The following is a 26,877-nucleotide window of genomic DNA, read 5'->3' as shown; positions in this document are numbered from 1 at the left end:
TGTCACGGGCTTTTCAACATATTTCCATTTTTCCCTGGGATTAGCTGAAGAATGGAAAGGAGAGTTTGGCAACCAAATATATGTCTCTGCTTAGAGAGAACTAAGCAGAATGAGGACGGATTACTTCCCTTATTTTATGGGCAGGAAAAGTCATCCATCAGAATGACAAATGCTGTACCTTTATAGGCTCACTGCCCATCTCTGAAGGTCTCAGGATTTGAGCAATTCAGTGGTACTATTGTGAAGCCATTGCTACTTTTCTGTTAATTTGCTTTAAAAAACAAAACTATTTAACATTAGAAAATAACTGCTGAGGACACTAAGTGCTTTTAGTAATCACCAAACATTACACAGAGACCTCAGAGCAGCCTTCCAGTACCTAAATGGGTGCTACAAGAAAGATGACGAGGGCCCATTTACAGGGCCATGTAGTGATAGGACCAAGGGAAATGGCTTTAAACTTAAGGAGAGATGTAAATTAGATGTTAAGAAGAAATTCCACCATGAGGTGGGTGAGACACTGCAAGAGTTTACCTAGAGAAGCTGTGGATGGCCCATCCCTGGAAGTGTTCATGGCCAGACTGGATAGAGCTCAGAACTGCCTGGTCTAGTGAAAGCTGTCCCTGCTCACAGCAGGGGGTTGGAACTAGATGATCTTTAAGGTCCCTTCCAATCCAAACCATTCTCTTGTTTGAATACCTTGAAGTATAATAGGTTGACTCAAACTCTAAAAGAAAAAAAACACAGGGTTTTGGGTTTTTTTACTTTTTTTTTTACAGGAATAGCAAGGAAGGCCTTGAATGCCAGTTTGTGTTTGTGAACAGATCAGACAATTTAAAAAAGTGGATTGTGTCATGGGGCTCATAAAACAATGAACGATCAGAACTAAAGAGAAAGCAAAGTGAAAAAGAATTCTTATGTTTGCATTGAGAGCTATGAACAATTCAAGGGAATTGTCAGGTACAAGAGATGTTAAAAACCTAATGTGCAAATATCACGAAAGAATTTCAGTGCTGTTGGATCAGGGATTTTTTCCATCTGGGGCAGAGGGGCAGGAGGGGAGTGTGGGTATATAAATTTATAAAGACATTGAACCTTATGATCTTTATTGTCATATTAAACAGAAACTTCAGTAACTTCTCTGAGAAATCTTTTGTGTTTGGAACTCTGCAGATTAATAGGATGCCCAAAGAGATCTGGGAGTCTAGAAACAGGACTAAGTGGATATTCTCAAAAGACTGTATTTCAATAGACCTCTCATGCACTGGAGCTTGGATAGGAATATAATGACTACTCCACTTCATCATCTAATATCTGTTAAAGACATTTAAATACTTCCTTAGTAATATTACTTCCTCCGGTTACAACAACTGCAGACTGAGACGTCCTGGGAAAATATTCTCTTATCTATAGAGCCTCTGTTTTTCTGTTACTATGAAACTTCTGTCCTTCATTAACATTCAAATCACCTTCTTTCTCTGCAGCTGGTGGAGAGGCACTTCACTTTTTTGTCCTAGCAGCGATATAGCAGAACCTTTAACCAAGAACAGGATATGTCTGGGATCACCTTAGAGTTTAAAGTTTGTAAACTCTTTGGTTTTTTAGAATCTTGATAGCAAAACAGAAAAACTGTCCAGTAAATAGCTGCAATTAGGAATCATCCTTTTCTTTGTTTTCTCTCTGTTTTTAGAACTGTTGTTTCAAATGTACTGGCTTTAAACACTGCATAAGAGACTATTCCACAAGACTGTTCTGGTGATAGACATATTTTCTTTCTTAAAAAAAAAAAAAAAAAAAAGCAAACAAAACTGTGCTGTTTTCCCTAATATCAGATAACTTCTCCCTTTCACTCACCAAAATACCAAAAATTGTAATCTTACATCTTTGAAGAAAGAAAGAAAGAACACTTTAGGGTAGTAGAATTCAAGACCTCTTTGAGAATTATCTACTAGGCTTAGAAAGTGGTTTTGCAAACAGACTTTTGCAACACCACCCAAGAGATCTTTAAGCTGGTCAAATTTGGCAGAGAAATTCGAAAGCAAGTTTGACTCAGCTAAGTAATCGAGTTTTCCATGCAAAGAGCTAAAGGCTAAAACTTCTCCTTCTAGTAATATCACTTATACCTTCCCTAGACGGAAGTGCATATTTATGACACATTTCAGTGACTTTTCATATGCATTACTGGGAGGGTAAAAATACCTGTTTTAATGGCTCTAGCCAATTATTTAGGAACTCCTTAGTTGAAGGTTAAACACCAGTTTTCAAAATGTTCAAACATTATAGTTTACATATTCATTGTTGACAAAGTTTAACATATTTTCCTCAAGATAAATTTTTAGTTTGCAGCCTGATAAAGCACACAATATTACTAGATCTTGGAACTTAAATTATACTACTTATACCCATGTTCAGACACCATTCTATTTTAATTTAACAAGTCAACTTTCAATTGCCAATTTTCTTCTTAAATGCAAAAATCATCCTCTCCCGTTCTATTCATTATGTAATACTGCATTTATCACTATTGTCATTAATGGTAACATTGTTATTATATTAACAATGAAAGTTCAATCAGTTTTTACATCCCTGCTGTTTTTCAGTTTGTAGAATTAGTGCAACTAATTAATAGCAGAAAGAACTTCTTTCAGTGTTCACTTAATTTTATAGTCCCTACTTTAGAATAAAACAAAAATTTTAATTGATTCAGAGACAAACATTTTAAAAAGAGAGCTTAATCTTATTTCTAATATTTTTTGTTTGATGTTGGCGTTCACTGGTCATATTCTCAAAATTCATTAAGGCTACAGTGTAAGTAACTTACTAAATCTGACTTAAAAAAATTTTTAAAACCTGTCACATTTTAAAAGAAATAACATTGAATTGCTTCATTCAAAGTAGTGAAAGTGTTTCTTTGATGAATACTAAATACTCTATTTTGCTACATGGGAAATGTATGACTATATCTTAAACAAAAAAAAAAATTAAAAAAATTTTTTTTCATAGCTATATAGATGCAAAATCCTCTAAAATTATGACTGGCCAAAAGGTTGTTTTTGCACCTGAAGTTTAATCTGAAAATAAGCCTTTGGTGCAAATTCATTAAAAATGGTAAAAAGGTAAGAAACATGTATAACTTCTGTATAAATTAGAACATGCAGAACCCTGTACCCTTTGAAAGCACTAAGACATTTCCTACTGGTTGTGGGTAGCTTTACAGTTATTAAGATCTCAATAGTTTAAAATTTCACCTACTGAACTGTACTGCAGGTAGTAGCAGTTGTTACTACTACTATCACTACTGCATCTATAATTGTAATAATTGAAATCAGTGTTACAGACATTTGTGGCTAATCCCTCTTTTGGGCACCAGACTTTGCCATCCATTTTAAGATTATAGTATAATCAAAGATTAAGAAAGGAAATGAAGTGAGCTGCTCAGACACATAAAACCAGGAACATTAAACACTGAGCTTATTACAGGTCAACCTGACTGGATGCAAACACTGAATGACCTCGAAGGGTTTGCATTTTCTTAGCTCATGAACACTTATGAAAACAAACATCTTCTTTCTACACCCAAACCAGAAAGAAACTGAATGGCCACCAAGAAGAACGTTTAGGAAAAATATATCAGCGTGGTACTTACCCAAGGGACTGGAGATTGGCACCAACTCTCAAGGAGAAACAAGGGCATGGAAGTTGATCCCTCCCATCTTTACCAATTTAAACCATTAGTCTCCAGGATTTAGCCTCCCTTCCATTTGCAGGTGCAGCTCCCCTGAATGCTAATGTCAATCACATGTGCTTACAAAGCAAGGAAAATTCCCCTAAATTTCATTGGGCTGGGCAGAACAATATTTCAAAAGCAGCTGTTGTTGGTAGCATTCAAGTTTATTGGCAATCCTTGTAAAACGACCCCCAAAACACATACTGTTTGTATCTGATCTCATGTTAAGAAGGCTTTTCTCTAAAGAGTATTGAATCACTTTAATGTAGATTCGAATGCTGCTTTACTCTGCTTTCAAGGTAGCTAGTAAATTCAGCTTTACTGCAGCACTATAAAGATGTGAAAGAACTGTAGCAGCATCTAAAAATGAGCTGTTGCCACTATACTGTTCAGTTTAGAAAACTCTAAACAGAATACTGAAGAAAAATGTTAATGATAGTTTGCTGAGTTGCCAAGAGAAATAAGGTAATTCACTATATTTTTGTTATAAAATGTAAATTATAACACCCTAAAGAATCTGCCACAACTCCAAGAAGGACTAAAAGGAAGATCTAAACAACATAGTATGTCAGTAATTTAATTTTTAAAAACAGCTATTCAGCATCCATACTTACATAATCAATACAATGCCAGCAAAGATCTCAGTATTCACAGGATTTCAACTCCTGTTCTCCATTGCAATGGAGTACCTCAAATTTTCTCCATTGCAATGAAGTACCTCAAAGTACTTAAAGCACCTTGCTGAATTAAGGCCTTAATAACATCTGCATATACCTCTGAGCAGTTTGCATCACCAATACAGTCTGAATAGACTGGATAAGTAGGGAGATTCAAAATGCTCCAATGGAGTCAGGGGAAGTTTAGGTTAGATATTAGGAAAAGGTTCTTCACCTAGAGGGTGATCATGCACTGGAAGAGGCTCCCCAGGGAAGTGGTCATGTCCCCAAACCTGCCCGAGCTCAAGAAGCATCTGGACAATGTTCTGAGGCACATGGTGTGATATTTGTGTGATTTGCCTCGTGCAGGGCCAGGAGATGGACTCAATGATCCTTGTGGATCCCTTCCAACTCATGATTTTCTATGATTCTATGTAAAATGCAAGAAATGACCCCTGAGTCTGTGATCCTTTAGCTCTGAGAAGGCGGCCTGTCTCCCTTATCGTACCCATGCTTCTGACCCTGAATTTCAAGAGTGAAAATGATTACTTTCTTGGGTGGTGACCATGAAATTATTTTACAGCCCCAACCCTTCCCCAGAGTCTGTAGACTAAGTTCATGGCATGATCTCAGTCCTACAACTCATAAATGGCACAGAGAATGGTACAGAGAAAAGGCAGAAAGGGTAGGCAATGTATCCCCTGGCATCTCTGCGTGGCAGCTGGTGAGACAAAACAAAAAAAAATCAGATCTCTGCCTAGAGAGTCTATTGGCAACTCTCAGTTGCATCTGGGAACAATGACCCATCAAAGCTAACTACGCATTGTTAATATCCCTACCTAATCCAGGCAACAGGAAAGAAAAGTACAAAGGCCTGTAGCAAATCCTACAACCTTCCAACCACTCATATCTTCATTTTCTTGAGTCTAGTAAGCATATACACAATCATTATTAAGCAGCTTCCACAATGCTGCCATACACAACATCTGGGGTCAGGTTGCAGTATTTATTCCATATTTTCACAAAATACAGAGAAGCTGAGGAAGTCCTGTTTCATTCTCTCACCTCACTGGTCTAAGAAGAAATCTAGGTAGTGCAGAACTTCCCGACATGGAAAAACTGGGGTCTGGGAAACATGTTTCTGAGGGCTGAATTCTGATTTTTGAGATACAGAATTTTTGAGCTATTGGGTTCTAAGCCTGTACAGTCTTAAGCTTGCAGCTATTGGCATGTTTGACATTTTAAACTATGAAATACCAACCTATTTTGAAATTGTCCAAATCATTAGTTGTGGAATTTTCCTAGCACTTCATGAATACCACTGTTAATTGGGCAATTAACTCGAAACTACAGAATATGCTGTGATGGCATGATATGATATAAGCCATGTAAAAGAAGGAACAGCCAAGCAACTCAGTATGTTGAAAGATATTAATGAAGTGGCAAAATCTGCCAGAAAAATAATAATGGGTGATTTTAACTACCCCAATATTAACTGGTTGAATAACACATCTGTACATGGTTTGGAGAAGCAGCTTATTGATACTATAAATGGCTTCTTTTTGGAGCAGCTCCTTCTGGAGCACAGAGGAGGAGGAGTTCCACTCAGTTATTAATTTGTGTGTGTGTTTGTGTAGAAAGCAAGCATGGGTGTTCTGCTAGGCAACAATGGCCACGGGACAATGGGTTTGAATCTCGATGATGAAGTATTTCAAGTGGTAACCAAATAGTTAATGGCAGGTGGGTGGGTGAGAAAAAACCCATAAACAACAGACATCTCAAAGGGATGGCTGCTTTGGAAGAATGAAGGAGTTTATTCACTCACAAAAACAAATTACCAGAGTTAAAAAGAGAGGGGAGAAAAAAAAAAAGGTCTAGGTTAGCATGTTTCTGAGGTAAAGTACAAGAACCTGTGTGATCTTAAAAATACAGCTGTCTTTGAATGCATGAACTTTGTCTAAATGCTTTAAGCAGAACATAACATTGATTATTGCTACAGCTTACTGCTCAATAATGCACAATATGAAACTAATCTATAATGCAAACAGTGGCAATCAGAATGTATAAATTCAGTTAAAAAATTACAGGAAGAGAAATTGTTATTTTTCAATATATAATATTGAAAATAATATATATATTTAAAACAATATATAATTATTCAAGTTGACCTGCAAAGAGGATATGTGTATGGTATCTCATGTACAAATCTGGAATCTGGAGTAAGATTATACAGGTCTTGCAACTGTCTAGAGGAATACAGCAAAAAAAGATCATTTTCATGTGTGGTTATGCTCCCCTCACCATTCTCTGAAAGTTACAGTTATGCCCACAAAAAATATCTTTAACAAGAGATTAAAAAGACAAGTAACTATCAGAAAAGTTATACACAGACATGGTGGTAGCAGTCACCTCCCAGCTCTGATTGTGTAGGAATGGGGCTGCAAAGGATCAGAAATGCAGTTTGTTTGTTCCTTTATAATATTTCAAAATCTGAAAATTTAAGAACATATTAGGTTCCCACACTAGATCAGAAAAATCTTGGAGTGGACAGCAACCAATATCTGGTATTTCAGAGGTGAGTGAATATACCTCAATTTGTACCAAACAAATCTTTGGGCAAAAGATTCCTTTCGAACTCCTTCAAATTCTTAACAACCCAGATACTGTCAGGCTTTAATGAACATAGTAAGGAAGTATATGGACTATTTGCTAGGGTGGGATGCTACCTTAATATATAAACAATTAAAAAGGCCAATAACCAGCAATGACAAAAAGTTGCCCAAGTAAGATAGGACAAGAGTTCTAATAACTGGTCTTTAGTGGATATGGGGCATGGAGAAGATTCAGTATGATTTTAGGGTAAATGGCTTTTCAAAAATTTACATTAAAATCTGTATCCTGATTTGGAGGAGGAAATGTTCCATAAAATTAAGACTTTCTAACCATCCTTTAAAAAAACTGTGTAAAGAAGCAGCAAAGTGACATGAAAGCTTGTGTTGACAAATACAGAATATTGCATCTTAGACAGAATAATTTCAGCTATTTAATTTCACTGCTAGATTTCACATAAATTATAATCCCTTGGAAAAAATGAAACTATGAAATACAACATCAATAGTACAAACAAACCCTAAAGACATAAAAAGAAAGAACATGTCATATCCTTAAATAAATCAATAGTGCATGTTCTATTAAGGTAGAGTGCTCAAGTCTAAAATATATCCCAGAAATACAGGAGAAATAAGAGTGAGTTCAACAGACATCACAGATTTTTTTAGTAAACCAAATAAATTCTGGAACATTTTTACTTGTCTCTGAAATGAAAAGGGTGCCTGATTTGATGCTCATAAAACTTTTGCTGAAATAGGATCAGGGAGTATTATCACACACTCCAAAGTTAACCACATCTCTGATCCCTTGTGTCTGCTGTAGGAACACCTCTCAAGATTTAGGTAGTTAGTTATGAGGTTTTGGGGAGTGAAATTTTTACTTCACTTTCACCATGCTAAGCTTGGCTTCAGATTCCTGAGCTTTGCTCTGAGGACTTGAGCAGATCTAACTGTAGTTCAGTGTTGTATCAGTGACTGGGCAATTCTTTAGAAGTGTTAAATATCCTACTACTCAATCATTTCAGTAGAAAAGATGTACTAAAGAAGTAGGAATTACACAGACAGTTTTCTAGCTACTCATCCATCTTCACTCTGATGCCCTACAGTACTTTAGTTCTGCACAACCATGTGTCACAGCCCCTGAAAATAAGAACTTTGAATGAAGACTTACACTTTATAAACTGCTTCATTGGGAAAGGCAGAAGTGAGAGGTGAAACTTCAAAAATTCATGTAATCTGTTTTGTTTTAGCATTGGAGAATTGGATTAATTACTCCCTGGGGCTTTTTGGATCCTGCAGGAAGCATCTTTGAGACCAAGTTTCAGAGCTAGGATTATACAGTAATCTCTAATAAACCCATAAAGATAATATGGTATTTACACAATTAAGTGCAGCTTTTTAATATTTTATATGCACAGTACTGAATCCATCACACACATGTATTAAGAACAGAAGCTTACTGTTCTTAACTTCAAATTGATTTTGTTCAACATCTTGTTAATGTACATATCCAAAAATATCAATTCATCATCACTGTGCACGAACTTAAACTACTAAAAGTAAAAAATGAACATTTTCACATTATTTATATTTTAATTATTAATGAAATCAGTGCCAAAAAAGAAAAAAAATAATTGATGGAAAATTAATTTTAAAAAAATATGCACTTATTTTTAAAACTGACCTTTATGCTTTATCTCATCTTTAATATCTTAAAGTAACATTTTTAATAGAGGATTCACTTTGATCAGCGCTTTTTAATTAACTTTATAAATGTGAGCATTTTACGACACAGTCTTTATCAATTTTTTTTATTTAGCTATTAACACTTATGTTTTACCTTCAACAGACCATTATCAGATTTCTATCAAGTCAGGCTTTGGTATATACCAAAGATCTTGATACATCTAGCAAGCAGTTAACCTCTTACCCTGCACTCTCTTGTAACTGTGATTATGATGAATGAGCGGTTAGTTCTAAGCAATTCTGTTTTATGTCAATAAATGAATCAAACAGTCATTGGTATATGTGCAATAGGATGACAGAGAGAAAATGAAGCTGTCTGTGGACACTTTATAACCCTCGCCCGTTTAAGTAATACGATTTGAAAAGTTAATGCTGACATCAACTGCTGGTATTGTTCATCCATACTATAGGATAAGACATTCTTTGTGTTATTTACGTAAAATGAGAAATACTCTATATAATTTACTACTCACAGTGTGGCTTAAAGAAAATTCTCTTTACAGCCTTCCTAAGATACTGCATTGTAGTTATTTAATTACCTGAAGCTTTGGGTTTGTGGTCAACGACCATTTCTTCTAAAAGTAGTTTGGCTCTGCAAATGCAAATCCCTTGCTGAAAAACTGTCCAGGTATGGACCTGTATGAATACTTTGCTTCCATGTTCTTAACTGGGCTTCTTAACACAAATATTTCCTATTCCTCTCTCCCAGGCATTGCTTGCAACTTCAACAGTGTATAAAATCGTTTGGATGAGGATTTCCATTTCATTGCTCAGTACTTTTGCAAAGAAGTTTTTAGACAGCAGATGGATCTAGTGCATTACACGGATCTCAGCCAGCACACATATGGAGCAGCAGTAAAGCAAGAAGGCCCTCACTCATACAGAAAGCATGAAAATTCTTTGAAAAAAAAAAGCATTTCTAGCAGCAGCCTTACTAAATGTTTCAACTTCAGCAAAAAGTTAGCAAAGATCACATCTGTGTCCCCTGTCTTTGTGTAATGCGTCAGAAGCTGGTTGGGTAGCGCTCTCGCCCATAGTGGTGTCCCCATTTCAGTAACAGATAAAGAGTCTTATAGAGTGAAACCCTTTGGGTTTATGTGAATGAAAATTGTCTATTTTGTCTATTTTCTCTTGTGCCATACATTTCATTCTTCACAGAGAATTGAAGGAAATTTCTGTGCTACATTAAATATCAAAATCCTAGAAATAGTTCAAGTGTACTATTTGTTTATCATTAGAAAAACTGTCTAAAATGAATACAATGCTTCTACAATATGAGCACTCTGTGTATGTATTAATTTATTTACTTACTACCACGAAACAGCCTGTATGGTCAATAGAGAAGCAGCCAAAATAATGTCTGCTGCACACAGAAGGTAAACGGGAACTCAGATAGGAACGTGTTTCTGTGCCAACATCTTGCAACAGCCATTCCCTCTATTAGAACTAGAAGTCCCTAGGTTACCTCCCACAACCACACAGCTTTAGATGAAATCACACAAAGGAGTCCATCAGACATCCCAGCTACGAGTACAGGATGGGGAGGGAGAATTTCAGGTACTGAAAAACAAATGGAACTTTTCATAGCTTTGATCAGAGTTCTGCCCTGTTCTTAGCAGATGAGTGGCCCAGGCACCTTTCTCTCTCCTTCAGTCGTTTTTTCCCACACCTTCCTCTCTTCACGTGCAACAATAAAGCTCTGAATAGATGTAACTATGCATCTATCAGGTCCACACTGGCAGATGTGCTTGGGCACCAGCTGAGTGCACAGAAATGCTTTCCCCCCTCCCATTTTGTTTCTACTCAACTTACTCTCTTTTAAGAGCATCTAAAGTATGTGTATGTAGTAAAGTTTTCTCAGACAAGAAAACTCTTCAAGGCAGGTACCCTCTTTTATATTTATTTATAACCACATGTTATATACTGGAACTTTGTTTCTTATTAGAAAATTGGTGTGCTACTGAAGTACAAGCATTGCATAAGAACATCAAGATAGTGTTACAGTAGAAATCAATTTTATATTCACCATTTATAAAATAAGCCGTGCTTTCTTTGATTTTATGACATAAATATTCACAATTAAATAATTTTCTCTTTTTAAATAAGCCAGTATAAATACAAATACAAATCTATTTGACCAAATGCTCAACAGTATAAATTAAACAGTCCAAATTAAACAAAGTATAAAAATTGCCTTAAAAATAAGATTGGGGAAAAAGTAATAAATATTGGGTTTGAAGCAAAGCATACTCTTATTGATATGCTGCTTGGAATAAGTATTTGAAAACATGAAGTTTACCCTACCCACAATGTCAGTTTTGTTGTGTTATAATGTGCGTGCATGTGTGTGTGTGTGCCCATTAAGTGTTTCTATTTTTGTTTTCAGACCTTCTTAGAAAAAAAAAATCCTGCTGTTTGTTTTTAAAGAAATTTGATTTTATTCCCAAATCCAGTTATATTATTCTCACCATATTTTCAATACAGGTTTTTCACTGTAGAGCTGGTCTCTCAAAACACTTAAGTTTCATGTGCTTTAATACCCTTCATTCCAGGGTTTTTTTTCCTCCCTTTGTCAGTGTTTTCACATTGTAGTCAAGTCACAATAAAATGTTTACACAGAAACTGAACTGCTAGTAAAAAGGTATATCTAATTGCTGATGTACAAGCAAAATTGGGTTTAAATGTTGTGTTATTAGAGGACATTTATTTTGCTCTGTCTGTATTTTTAAATAACTACTGCAGAACAAACCTACCTGAGAAGAACAATTAAATAAATTAAACCATGTTAAGATGACATTCTTGAAGGAAAAAAGGTAACCTTTAGTTAAGACAATTACTCTGTGGGTATAAAACAATAGCACAAATGTCACAATTTCCATGAAAGTTACTTTTGTATGAATCATCAATCCTGTTTTCTCCTGAACAAAACTAGCCAAATATGACCAAAAAAATCCCAAAATTGTCTGAACTGGATGATCCAAGTAATTACATGTTACAGCAGAATGCATTTATGACAAAACTTTCAAAAATTTGAGGAAAAAGTTATTATAGCCCCTGGTTGAAATAGCTTTGGTATAGACCTATAGCATTATTTAGCTGACTTGCTGTATTACCATATAAAAAATATGCACAGTTACAAAGATCAATCTTCCTAGCACTTATCTGCACTCCTTCCCTTTGGAGTATAGATCAAACAAACACACTATAAAAACATGCCCAAATATTATAGCATAACATGAAAAAGGTATACAATTCTCATTAGCATTTTTTAAATGCTGCTTAGAACTGAATCTTCTTAAAACTTTTTTTCTTCCACACCAAGCCCCAAAGCTTCCATCTTCTCCTTTGCTTAGGGCCTACTTGTTCAGCCTCAGGTCCTTATCCCGATTCCAATCAGCTTCCATGGTCACCTCACAGGCATAAGTATTTGTAGAAATCAAGACTTTAAATTGAAAGATACCTGAGGTCACAACCTGTCTTATTAGTCTATTTTATTAGTCTAATTTATGACACTGTACATATTCCTGTTACTGAATTGTAAGAGTCTCTATCTGTCTAACTCACGTATCTACCTACAGAATATCTTTTTAGCTTGGAGAGGTAAAACAGGGATGATTTAAGAAGATCTAAACCTGTATTACCGTAGAAGACATACTTCAGTCCTGTGTTCAGTATGTGAGGAAGCACAGGGCTGAATCCATCAGTTGCACATCCTATATTTTATTTTATTTTCAGTTTATGCGAACTCAAGGTTTGCATATGTTTCTACATACACAGTGCTAAACACTAAAATAAGTCCTCTAAGCAGAGAAGAACAGTCAGCACAGTGTTAGCTTCTCCAGATATTCATGTCAATGTACTTGAAGTCTGAGTTGCAGAAGACAGCTATCACAGCCAAGACTGAGGTTCATTTTGTACAATCATTTCATACAGCCATTTACTCAGCTGCATTGCTCAGGCTGCTGAACCATGTTCCAGCTCTATGGCCATAATACTGTTAGGAGTCTCAATGCACTAACAACTTTTCTGCAAAAGCCAGCATGCAGTTTTGTGATAACAACAGTCCATACATCTCATGAAAGTTTAAGTACTTACTTGATTGAACTAAACACAAACATTGTTTTCAAAGTGCTTTCTTATGTCACTTTTGTTTACCACAGCTTTTTGCTGATGTCGGCCAAGGAGAGCAGGACTCAGACCAGCAGTCCACAATATAATTACTAAAGCCCTTTTTATGTTCATAATACTACATGAACATGAACTAAACATTACTTACAACTTCTCACCCAATTAGCCTGGTACGCAAAAGGTTCAACATGAAACTACCATTGAATTTATTCCACTGCTTTGCTTGGAAAGTGTACTGCACATTGAGGTATAAAGAGGTACTGTTTGTATAGACTGATATATTACTATTTCCATTTACAGAAGAGAAAAATGAAGCAAAGAAACTGATTGCTTGAAAAAAAAATGCAGTAGCAAAACCAGAAGGACTTACAACTGCCATCTCAGAACTATTTTTCAATGGTGATACTTGTTTTTAAATTGTTTCTTTTATTTGATAATATTTTCTTTATATATGACTGACAATGCTCATTAAAAAAATGCTGACCTGTAAATGAAGCAAAGTGCAAATATAATAGCAAAACTGTATGTGAAAATGAACATTTGTAAAGAGGATGGGTTAGTACAAATTGAACACATTTCCATATTGAGAGGAGACAAGCCATATTTTTTCTCTCATGAATGTGGTTTTGTGAATATCTTTTTCCACAAATGATTGAATAAATATTTATTCATAAACTATATTTGTGACTTAAGAGAACAAGCTGCATAGATTGGTTTCATTTATACTACATCATACAAGAGGTATTGCAGTAATTTATATCATGCCAAGTCTAAGTCCCATTAGATTTTCCTTATTATACTTGACTAAGGCTGAGGACTATCCAAAACAGCAATTCTGAAAGCTTTCTATTTGTTGCATAAATAACTATCTTCCTCCCAGATCCTCTCCTCTAGCTTTCCCTATCTCAAAGCATTTAGGTGTAGTCCCATTTGCTGTATTTTAACCTGGGCATACTCTGAAACCTGTTCTTGAGCTATGGCCTAAATGACCACAGTCTCAGCTGTTTTTCTGCAACCAAAAAAGTCAGCTTTCACCAAGGCATATGAAAATATATTTCTAGTTCTGGAAATACTGGTCATACTAGTTCTTCCTCAATAAACCCATGCAGCCTGTCCTCTAAAAGTCCTGTCAGTCTTGAATCACAGCCTCAGTTCTTTTCTATAAATGATTTTCATTACAGCAGCATCATGCACTGGTGTCATTAGCAAGTGCCACAACTGATGTGTAACTGTAAGGAACACTGTTCTCTCATTATTTTTATTACAATGAAAACCAAAGTAAAGCTTGAAATAATGGGAATAGTCACAGTTAATTCAGCATTTGTAGCCCTTCTGAATAAGTGAAGTGTAAGTTGGAAGCAAAAAACCTAAGTTTATAAGTAGCTAGGTAAAATTCTTACTAAAAGAACACATTAAAACTGTGAGATGACAGTGACATTTTAAAATAGCTTCCATTCCCCATGTCAAAAGAAAGACACACATAACAGGGAAATTAATAAATACTTACAAATACACAAGAAAATCAGCCCCAGCTCCCAGAAATCACTGGTAAGTTGCTTTTGAATTCATGAAACTGATCTGAAAATATAAAAGGGAAAAAAAGGTTGAAACAAAAGAGAGCCCTGAACTGATGTTACTTTTTTGTTATTATAAAATAGTTATGATTTTTCACCATGAACAGAATAAAACAGAACACAAGACTGTTGTCACGCTTTCAGCCAAGTAATTTACACAGAATTTGTTTCCAGGAAGCCAATACCAAAAGAAACAATTATTTCATTGTTCTGCATCTCACACCATAGCAACCCAGTCCATTACAGCTTCTAAGAACTGTCATAAACGCAAGCATGGTTATCTTTTAATAAGGAAAATAGCTGTGAGGGAGGTTTTTTTGTTTATTGGGGGTTTTGCTTGGTGGTTTTTGTTGGTGTTTTTTTGTTGTTGTTACCAAGTGTTACAGAACATTTGTTACTTTTTTTTTGTAAATATTTTATTAACAGCATTTTGCAGCGTGCCTGGTGTAAAATTATTGTTTAGACACATTTAACTGGAACCCATCTAAGGCAAAATTTATACAAAAAGAAAGACTAACAATTTTGTTCTCCTATGGTCTAGATCCTGGTTAGAAGCTTAGCATAAGTACAATGCAGTCACTATAAGGCATGATTAAATCCAACATTCTTTTTCCTGCATACCCCTCAGTTCTAGTTGGAAAGGTAACAGATGCAACTCAAACCCACAGAGCTTGCCTTATAAAATTCTTTAACTAGCACAATGACTCACTTTATGCCTCTAAATATCCATGGTTTCCTCTCTCCAGAACCCCCATGCATTAGAAGGTAGTTCAGTAGTTTATTTTTATTGTTTGGTCTACATACAGCACATTTTTAGTTCTTAGGAAAACAAAGAAACTTTGTTGCACAGCCCTTGTTTTCTTTCCAAAATGTGAGGATGGATATGGGTAACATTAAACTGAAAATAGTAATGGAGCCTGGGCAACTAGTTTAGGTCAAAACCTTTTTGTTCTCTGGGAGCTATCTGATTAATTTGCAGTTCATAAAACAGTGGGTGTAAGCTCAGTTTAAAAACATGTAACTATATTTAAGATGAAATCATCATTTTTGTTAGCCCCCAGTAATCTTTAAGAAACACCTTCCCACAACATTTCTGTATCCTAAAGTGCACCAGCCAGTACTGCACAGTGCCTAGAGACAAGGAGAGAATACCAAACTTATCTTGATGCAGAATATCCTCCTTATTTCATACACCCACCCTGAAGTGCATATTATTCATTCCAGCCAAGCCCTCCCCCATCCTGAAAGTACACATTTAATTGTGTCTTCTCTCCTGTAATACCAACAGAGAGTCAACAAATCTCATTTGCTATATCAATGCAGTGTTATTATATATTTTAAAAGCAAGTCTGAATCTCATTATCAACTGATTTATGCCATTAATGTGCTTTGGAGCCACCAATTAAACAAGGACAGTGGTTCATAAGGTCACAGTTTAATTAATCTGAAAGGGTATAAATACACTTTAATGCACACCACCTCATGTAGAGAATTTAGGAACAAAGCACCAAACCTTTATTCTGGGCAAGCAATTAGGGGGAAAGGCTAACTACACAAAATTTTAAACTTAGTTTTAGCACTCCGGTAATCTATCAGGAAAAAAGTTCAGTTTGGTAAAAAATCCTACAGAATAATATATATGCGAAGCTTTGATTCTCACAGTGACAGTGCAAGTGAGGGAGAAGGCAGAACAAGGCTGACCATACCCAGTGATCCTGAGAGAATGAAGGCTTGTTGCTCAGATAACACCTCAGAACTGTGAATCAACTGCAGTTTTCCTTCAACCACTTTCCCTTAGTAAATTTAATAAAATAGTGCAATCAAGTAAGTGTTCAGTAATAGCCAATAGTCTACCAACACAACCAGAGTACAAGTAAAATGCTGAAAAACAGTCTAATCAGCCAGAAATAGTTATTCACAGTGAAAATTTCAAGTATGAGGTACCTGGGGTTTATATGGAAGAAAATGATACCTATTTCTTACCGTCTTGACTTGTTTTTACCTTGTACAGTTACCTGCTCAAAAGATAGACAATATAACTAACACACAAACACACAAAAATAAACCATGTGATTTAATCAGATGAAGTAGTTGCTAACTATTTTTCCTCTTTTACACCTGTAGTCCTACATTCTATAGCCTCCATCACTTTTTTTTTTAATTCTCCAAGTGATTTTTCTTGAACTAAAAAAAAAAATCCTATTTTCTTATCTACGTAGAAAACTTTCTGTCCATCAAATATTAACACCAAAATTTTATTATAACATTTCTATCTGGTGTATCCTATAAAAATAGTATAATTAAATATAGATTTATTACCTAAATAAAATAGATCAAGGACTAATATTGTACAGGTCAATAGTTGCTCCATGTAGACTTTTATACCTCTTTTATCAAGAAAAGACTTTTGTCATGGTTTAAAAGTGTCTATGAGGCCAGTTCCCATTGATTTTGGGAAGAAAAACCTAACCCTTATTCTATCAGCTTAAACTATTTACGTTTTCACTTTAGTTGTCTTGAGTTGAACTCAGGTGACTACACAGATGAATAATCATTGCATAAACATATGCAAGAACAAAGTTGTCTTTAAAGTATTCCAATGATTTAATTGGTACAAGTCCCAACGGAAACTTCACTCAGATATTTTGCAGTTGAGATGTTCTCAAAACATTCTGAATACCTGCAATTTCTGCATGTTTGCAAAGTTGCTGCCATCCTTATCAAAGACTTGCTCTTACAGTCCACTATGAAAGTGGAAAAATAAAGCTGTAAGAGCAACTTATGCTTTGATTTCAGATACCTTTGCTAAAAGATATTTCATACTTAAATCTATGCCTATTATGAAGCAACCAAAAAAGAAAAAAAGGTTATGTTTTATTTTTCCTGTTCTGTAGCTGACTTTTTGTTTCATTCTGTGAAAATGCCAACATATTTAATGGCAGACAAAAAAACAATGTACCAATGTACCAAAACCAGTGTACCAGTGACTCCAGTGCTCTGGTACTAAATAACATTTCAACCTACAAGCTAAAGCATGGCTGCAAGGAGGGGAACTGAGTCAAAAACAGAGGTAATATAGGATGGACCTCATCAATCCTCAGAAAGCACAATGAAATACCCAAACAACAAAAACTGCCAACACCATGGAAGCAAGAAAATATTAGGATAGGGATTTAAAGAAGGACCTAAGGGTTCAGGCAACCCACTTTCAATGAAAACAGCAAAGGTTCATTATCACCTTGTTTGCCTAAAAAATTCCATTTTAGAAAAACATAAAAAGGTTACATTTCAAATGAAAAGGTTTGCTCAAAAGCAGTCATCATAGCAGCTTTCATAGGTTTGACTGTTTGTTTGTTTGGGGTTGGTTTGTTTCCAAACAGAAAAGGTGTCCTAACATCAGCTAATATGAAATAAGACCAAGGGCATTTTTGCAAATACATGAAAGTCACAGGCCTGATTTAACAGAGAAGTTAATAAAGATAAACATTTCTCGTTGACCTGCCTAAGAATAATGTACAATCATCCAACAATTTAACAGATTCTTTCAAAATAACTCAATTTTCAAAAAGCTAAGCTTTTGCTTGTCTTGCAAGCCCATATTGACACCAAGGGAACACTGGACATAAAACAAATTATGGACATCACTACATGACAGTAGGATCTTGTTTACATTATGTGTTATGAACCAAAGAAAATTCCATAAATAGCCAAATGTCAGTTATCAAATTGTCCTCTTTTCACCCAGTCAGCTCTTAATAATTCCAAAAGGTCCTAGTTTTCAGAACAAAAAAATTCACCACTTTTGAAAAGCAGGAAAAAATTTACTCGTTTTAAAAAATCTTTAATTAAAATATTCTGATTCTTCTAAGACAGAGCCTTTACAGGTAGTCTGTATTTTCTCTGCACAGTCACCAGTGAGCACGAAGGAAGCCCGCAAGTAAAAAATGGAAGTAGTTATTTAGTAAAAAGCATGGCATCATGTTATATCATTTGAGAATGTGGCCTATCATTGTGGGCTGCTGGAACTAAAATATGTATCATACAAAAACTGTTAAAAAGCTATTTTCAGAATTATAGCATGATGTGAAATAAGAAAAAGGAATAATACAGAAATGAAGCTATTTATTTAGGGCCTGAATCATATAGCAATTTCATACCCTGAAATGTGCCAAATTTCACAATTAAAGCAATATTAATGACCTGTAAGCCCCTAGCCACAATCATAAAAGTTAAGGAGGCATCAGTCTGATTATGATGAGAACCTTTGAACTGGATTTCTAAATATCTTGCTTAATTCAGGTAAAGAACACAGTTTCAAGATGGTGCAATGAAAAATGTTTTACTTACACCTGGAAAACTCTTCATACATGATCATTTTGAAACAGGAAAGTAAACACAGTAATTAACTGCTATAGATAAGACTTCCTACAAAACAGATGAGGAAATTCCTAGTATCTTCCCTTTCTGTCACTTCTGTTCAATGGCCCAAGGATTGTATTTTACTGCCTTTACTGGCTTGTTTCTTAAAATCTTTACTCTCTTTGGTTCTGTGCATTAACAAAACCCAACAAAAACAACAAATAAACAACCAAAAAACCAACCAAACCAAAACAACCACCATGTTGTTTCTCTTCTGCTTTTCATTTTGAAAATGAAATTGAATTGCAGAATAGTCTTTCTGCAATGATCTTCATTTGGATTTTTGTACTCACTAACAGAGATTGCAGTTGAATGATCTACCAAGGGAGGAATCAGAGCAAACCACCTGTTACACGAGTGGTCATTTTAAAACATGTTTGCATCACAGCGAGGTAAGAACGACACCACAGTGCATACAGTGTAAAAAATGGTCCCCAAAGCTCCCAGTCACTTCCTTTGTTATGGATTTTCTGCTCAACTTTCAGCAAAAGTTCCTTTGTGCTTCTTAGTGCTTTATTCCCAAAAAGGAGCTACTATTTCTTTCTTCTGTAGCAGTGATGCTTTACAATTCCACACCCCAGAAGATGTGATGTCGTTATTACAGAAACGAGGCTCAAAAAAATACCTAAAATAGGATACATCTCCACAGAGTTTTGCAGGGAGATATGAGCTCACTCTGCCCACACTCGGAGATGACTGGCCACAAACCCACTCTAATCCAGTTTAGCTATGGTTAGCACTTACGTAAACTACATGACTTCCAGTTCAGAGCAACCTCACATCTGCCTACAAAAAGCATGTTGACATACACATACAATGATGATGTTTCTGTAAACTACCTCTTAAAAAAAGGAACCCTATAAGCATCACCACTTTTGCCAAACTCCGCAGACAGTGGTTCCCTGTCTTTCCCAAGTGGGTATCATTCAGTAGTGGCACTCCACCTGGCAGCATTACGTTATGTAACTATAAGAGCTCCTTATGATCTCTTCTGTAACAAATAATTGCAATATGTCTTCAACAGGCAACTTATGAAGGTTCCTCTGCTGCCTGCCTGCAGATCTATGAAGCATCCAATCATTACAGGACGTGAGCACAGAACACAAAATGGATGTAGTATCACTTCATAGCATAGCATCAGCTCGAGACTAAAAAGGATTTTGATGAAATAAAGTATTGCATATGTCCAACAACTAATTTAAATGTATTATTACACCTGCCACTAAAATTACACTTGAAAACACCAAAAACATCTAATTCACCGTGTAGATGAAAGAAATACCTAAATATGTATTTATTCTTTCATGTAAAAGGCAGAGTGTTAGCATTCCAGATCTGATAAGCTCTGTATGCATACTTTCAAGCAGATAAGAACCACAAGACATACACCACCACGCTGCTTGGAAGGCTGAAGGGAGAGGAGGGACTCCAGTTATAACTCATCGGTTGGAGACAGCAAAAGCCTCCTCACTTGCCTGGGATAAGGTGGTAAACGCTGTTGGCTCCCTGCTCCCACATCAAGGGATTCAAATTTCCCAGGGGTTTCTGCGCCAGCCCACTGCCACTCACATGATGTGCTATGACAGAAAAAACCCTTCTGAACTTATTTTGAGCCAAACGCCACTTTAACGGCCACAGGCTGGGTCATCCCTAATCGATATGATTGAATTAAAGAAAACAGAGAAAGCTTTCAAAGGGGACACCTTTCTGTAGCATTTATATATATGGATCCATGCACTGAAGGCACTACAAGAAAAATTAAGCCCAGAAGAAAAAGTTACAGCGTTACAAGCGCCAAGAAGCATGACTGGTGTTCCAAACACCAAAAACCCTCCCAGTACGTCGTGCTGTTAGAAGGATGTATCGGGCACAGAGAGAGTTTTACAGCTGCACTTTGGAAGTTACACTCTACACCTGGAACAGCAGAAGTGGGTGGCTTGGAAGTGACACCCAGGGTCACCCTTCAGAGACTTATTTTTGTCACACAGCCATGGAAATCAGCCACACAAAGACCGATATGCCATGCATTGGCATTGACATGCATTATGATATTTAATCAATTTTTTTTTCTTCTCTCTCTCTGTGCCTCAACTGTACTCTCACCACTTGTAATGATAGCTTTTCAGTCTCTTTTTATGACTGCAAAGGGACTTGCAGCTGTAACAGGGTGTCCTGGCAGGACTGTAATACAGTCTCACAAGATTTCTCTGGATACAACTTTAACACAAAATAATAACAATATTTTTGTTCATTATATAATATTATCTTTATGTAACAATACACATACCAGGAGCTGTTAGTCTACCACTTTGATATATTTTTTTTCTTGACAAATTGTACTAAAATTAAAAATACTGTCAGTAGTTTTTGGTTCCCTTTATAATTTGAATATATAAGATGTGAGGTTCCCTGTTCTTTCATGTTCAGGCTGATGTTTAAAGGAATTTTCCTGAAGAATTGTCTTACTGTGTTTAAAAGAGGGTATGTTCTTTCAGCTCAGTCATATGATGGAAAAGAACAGTATAAAAAGTATAAAATTTTATTCAAACTGTAATTTACCATGCAGTTAAGTCTCTTTAATGAGCTTCATGAGCTCTGGATTGGACTAAAATGAAATTCAGTTATACAACAGAATGGAATTGCATTAATTTGTGATTCAAATCAACTGTCTATATTTACAGGTACATATTCATTTTATCCTCAGGTTTTTATACCTAATATCTATATATATTTTTATATTTTATCTATAATTGCTGACCTCTTCTTGGAAGGAAGCTCTTTTTGGAAAGAGAAACAAAAACAAATTCCAAGACTGTATTTTCCTTGCTAGACAAAGCATCAAGAGTTATGTAAAACACAGGAGGCTTTGAGTCACTGTACATCACTACTCAAAGTTTGAAGCTGTTGCACACAGGCCACAGAAAGAGTTTAGGATGCATCTTCATCAAGTTCTTTCACTGCACTTTGACTTGAACACCTACTAAATTGTACTTGTGCTACATTCACCAGATGCAGACTCCTTGATACGATTTTTTTATAGTGTAACACCTACATATGCACAGGCAAGGCTTGGAATAGTAACAGGAAACTAAAGCCTATGAGCAAAGATATAAATATATATATGGGGGGGCAGGGGGAAATGTTACTTCTGAAAGCCCAGTTTTACCATTTTACCATTATTTTCAAGAGTTACAAATGGTAAGATAGCTGAAATGTCTAGCTGATATTTTAGAGATAGTAAAAATAATACTAGTGCATGGAAACACATCACCATATTTACAATCCCAACATAACTATACCATATAGCACCTGGATTTGAAAGTTCCCTGACAATTGGAGATTCAACCTGTCACAACTGTGGTGCACTTAAACAACAAAAAAATAATAGAGATTGGTTGTTTCAATTAAATTTTAAAAAAAAAGGAGGAAAATGAGAAAGAATAGGAAAAGGGGGGAAAAAAGAAAAAGGAAAAAAGAAAAAGGAAAAAGGAAGAGAAAAAGAAAAATTACATTCAGATTTAATGAAAGCAGGTTTGTGAGCCGAATAGTCAGGAGTTAAGTCAGCTGCATACAAACTCACATTTTTTTCTGACAAACCTATTTTGTAATATTACAATATAATATAAGTGTGCCATTTGTTCCCACTGAAATTAGTGTTAATCCAGACAAAATATTGAGGTTCTGTATTGGAGAGTTCCAAATAACTGAAGCTCAGATTTTCAAAGCTAGTTAAGTAGGACATAAAAATCAATTAGAAGGCCTTAAGAATGTTTGCCTTCAGGTCTACTTCCCTGGATTCCCTGAGGGACAAAACCTCCTTACTACATAACTTGGAGTTTTCTTTCCCTGAAACCCTGAAATATAATAATTATAGCTCAAGTCCTTTTTTTCAGTTAGTCATATACTAACTTTGCCTCTCAACTCCCGTTTTTGAAATCCATTTATCCTGACTCTAAGACAAGGGAAAAGGAGGTCCAGGTGCTCTCATTTGCATTCCACTTTAGAAAAATGATAAGTAAATAAAACTTCTTTCTTCAAGGATCTGTTCAGTCAATTAGGATCCCATCTCTCATATGTATCCTCTGTAAGAAAACAGTTCCCAATATGTGGTACAGAGTGCCACCAGCAAGGATATTGCCTTGTATTCTTCCCAAAGGACCATTTTATGTGTGATTATCAGTCCTGAAGATAATTAACTCTCACTTGCTGGACAAATAAATCACACAAAAAAACCACATTAACTCACCAAGCCCTCAAAATAAAAACCTTTTGGCCTCCTTTCAGTCTCTCCTAAAGCATGACTACTTCATTAGTTAAAAAAGCAAGAAAAAAATTGTGTTTAATTAATGAAAGAGTACACCTTGAAACAGAAATTTGCCTTCAATGGTAAAGCTATCAATTTGGTAAGACTTCAATCTTGGGAGACTTACCCAGGGGTAGCCTTAGTTTCTTCTGATTTTTCACCTATTACATCTCTGTCAAAATTTGATTTCAGATTTTGAACAATACTTGTTACCTATCATCTAGAGGTGCTGATTTCCTGATTTTTCTGCAACATTCACCTCTGTGAGATATTTTGAAATGAGAACTGAAATATGTTCACCACAGATAGAAATCCTTGCAGGCAATACTGCCCATCAAATAAATGATAAGACGACCCCTACTCCAATTTTTGTTGAGCCCAGTCCTAGGTACTAAAGTCAGGCAGGTTAAAATGCTAAAGCACTACTTTCTATCAGTCCATAAAGACCAGTCTTATGTTCATAGCCTGGCTTTTGTCTCTGCATAGGAATCACATATTATCAAACTCAAAGTCAGAGTTATCCTGCACTTTAGGACAGACTGTCCCAAGCTACAAATTTAAAGGCAATGTTGGGGCAAGGGTTCAGTTTTTCATGTGCTGAAAATGATTCTTAGCCCCTTTAGACAGTCATATAAAACTATATCTCCAGGCATTTACTAGCATTGCTCAACATCTATGAGCTCCAGGCTATCTGCACCTGCCCTCAGCAAGATACTGAAATGGCAGCAAGGAAAAGCTGATGGCTCGAGGGGTGGTTACTAGGTCCTTTGCATAGGATATTTCAAAAGTGTAAATGGAATACTGATCTTAATTTACAAAAACAAAAAAGAAACTAAAAAAAATTAACACACTAAAAATTTGGCATTAATCTGGATAGCAGACTTTAAAGTTTCACCAAATTAACTCATCTTCCTGACATGTCTCATTACAAGATCTTATCACTGGTTTAACTAAACAAAATGAAGGAGAAAAGAAAATATACAGAGAATAACTTAAATGTCTTTTAAAAGAAAGTTCTTTGGGAAGTGCTTCAAATGTGTTTCTGTCTTGTGCTAAATGAAGCAGTTATTGCTGTGGAATTTTAGGGTGGTGTTTTATCCCGTTTTCTTTTTAACGAACACCAGAGCGAATATTACATCAATATCCATCTGAAATCATTAGAGTACAAGTTATAACTACTCCCTGACAACTATAAAGTATGTAGGTTGATTTCTTTTTTATTATTTATTTTTTATTGTAACATTTTCCAATTCCTCTATTTTACTTTAAGTCGACATACTTTGCTTCTTTGAGCTAGAAATGTCTCTTTTTCCAGGTGACCCTGCCCTCTTTTTCTGCATATGAACCCCTTGGAATGCAGTGAAAAGTTAACTACTTATGTATAAATAAACTTATAAGAAAACTTTCTGGGAAATCAATAAAAGAGAAAATGTTAAAAATCTTAGCCAGTGCTACTCTCAAGAACCAAGATCATGTCCATAGAAGGTATCTCTGACTTTTAATTCTAATATTTCTCTTTCATTTAAGAAACCGTAAAATGGTATTTATAGTTCTAATGATAACCTTTATACTTTCAGTTATTTTATTGCTAACTGCTCCTTGCTTCCAAATAATTTAATCCACTTTCTTTCCAACTAAGGGTTTTAGAGTGGTACTGCAGGTTGTGGCTGTGTTGAAGATCCCATTGTTCTCAGCGCTGCATAAATTGTACACTTAAAAGTATACAGTTTTGAAAATATCAGCAGACACGCTATTCATTGTGAATAAATCTGGTCCCTCAAAGAAATGTATCAAGCCCTAGAGACTTCCCTGAATTCACAGGAAGGCGTGGCTATTTTGGGGACACATGGTTCAAACCCCGTAGTACTTGTTTCATCACAGAACAAGGAAGATTTCAATGGATCTAGGATTTTGCTCTTTATTTTGTCACTCCGTTGAGATAATGAGCCTCTTAGAAATTTTCAGAACTTGGCTGAATTGTCAATACCTGGTAATTCACTGCAAAGTCAGACACTACTATTATTAATCACCACAAGAATATATTGTGCATCCATGTAACAGTTTCAGATGAAATTTTAAAGTACCTTACAAGGAAATAAATATTTAAAAATACTAGAATTGGATGACATTTTCCTCTGTACAGAGTGCTAACATAAAGTTTGTGGAACTTTCAAGACATGATTTGAGGATCTAGGAACACATATTTCTAATACTGACATCCTATACTGGGCTCATTTGTGCAATTAAAGCAACACCTTAATAGCAAGTCCTCTCCTTGAGAATCAGGGAATAAGATTCTACTCAACAAGATCAGAGACAGCAGAATCCCAGACTAAGCCATGTAGAGCTTTGTAAAATTCAGAAAAAATACTACTAAAACATTTTAAATGTTGTAAGTGTAAAAAAATTACATTACTCTCAGAAATCAGATGAATCCTCCGTGTAAGCATACTGACACTGATTCTCAGACAAACTAATCACAAGTTGCTTAAGTGCATGTACAAAAATTAAGAGATAATTATATAAAAAATTTGCAAAGTGGCTCAATGCCAACAAGAGAGTCTCCCATCAATCATATATGATACTCTTCCTGATATCTCTCCCTACCTGGAGAAGCAGCTGTGCTCTACAGCAAGTCCCAACAATTTTTAAAACCTGACTCCTGCAGACACAATAAGAGGGTCTGAAAACAAAACCAGTTAGGTCCTTCTTGTTTTATTCCCTGTTATATGGCAATATAAGTAGCAGGATTCTTGCATTTTAGAAAACTTGAATTTCACAGCATTTCACAGTTGCATCAGTCCAATCCTGCAGAAGCCAAAGTACTTCCATGATATAAGTGATGGCTATATTTGGCCTCATTATCTCAACTATGCCTCATCCAAGATATATTTCAACAAGCTGACCCTGTAATCACACTACAGTCAGTGGTGAAACCTTCAATTATTTCAATGACAATAACAACTAGAGTTTCAGACAAGAGTAATAGTACTCTTGTGTAAAAACTGGAAGTGAATATTACCATCACTAGATTCTCTAACATCACTAGGATTTAGCAAACATATACAAATGCAAAAAAAAAAAATCATAGGCAGAACACTTCATTCAAATAGAACACTTCATTCAAATACATACAAAGTCGTCTGTGATTACAGCACACAAATTATTGCTATACTGTTGCTAGGCTTGACTGGAAGGTATTAAAATTAAAAGTCAAATTTTAACATTTCAGAAACAAATCAATCAACACTTCAAACTTGAATTGACTTACTTTATGAAATCAAGCAACTGCAGGAGTTAAAAAGTGTTCTGAGTGATCTATTCAATTTTTTAGTTTCTTTACTCTAAATGTGGCCTGTCCAAATTCCTCCAATAGGAAAATTTTCTAAAAGAACAGACCACTCTTGAGCCATTGCAGACTAGATGTGGAAAATAAATAACACTACTATACACCTGAACCCAAAATGTAGGATATATTCATATTGTAGGAGAATTACGCATTAACAGCACACTGTGAAAACTAAGCATGCTGGGAAAATATCAAGCTAGTTGAACAAAAAGAGTATTATTCATAATACAGTTTTTCCACTTTGGAAACATAACTTGGCACCCTCTCTATTAGGCCCAAGTATTCTGAGTTTCTCCTACAGAGAAGCTAAGTGGGTTTTATTCAGCTACATGCAAAGAAATGTACAGTTATTTCTTTTCTGTGTCT

General features: G+C 35.5%; 1 protein-coding gene across 5 annotated transcripts in view; it reads right to left on the bottom strand.

Moving 5' to 3' along the window:
* The window catches only part of SOX6 (SRY-box transcription factor 6), a 370,227-nt gene that overhangs the window by 303,897 nt on the left and 39,453 nt on the right, over nucleotides 1-26,877 (bottom strand). For all 5 annotated transcript variants that reach the window (XM_051803959.1, XM_051803965.1, XM_051803957.1 and 2 more), the window contains exon 2: nucleotides 14,374-14,444. The gene's annotated coding sequence lies outside the window, so the exon portion shown is untranslated. The remainder of the gene's footprint in view (nucleotides 1-14,373; nucleotides 14,445-26,877) is intronic.

This window comes from Manacus candei, unplaced genomic scaffold, assembly GCF_025592945.1.
Source record: "Manacus candei isolate 608988 ecotype Guabito, Panama unplaced genomic scaffold, ASM2559294v1 h1tg000060l, whole genome shotgun sequence".
NCBI lineage: Eukaryota > Metazoa > Chordata > Aves > Passeriformes > Pipridae > Manacus > Manacus candei.
Note: the sequence above shows the minus strand (reverse complement) of the source record. Positions and strands in the feature narration are given on the sequence as shown.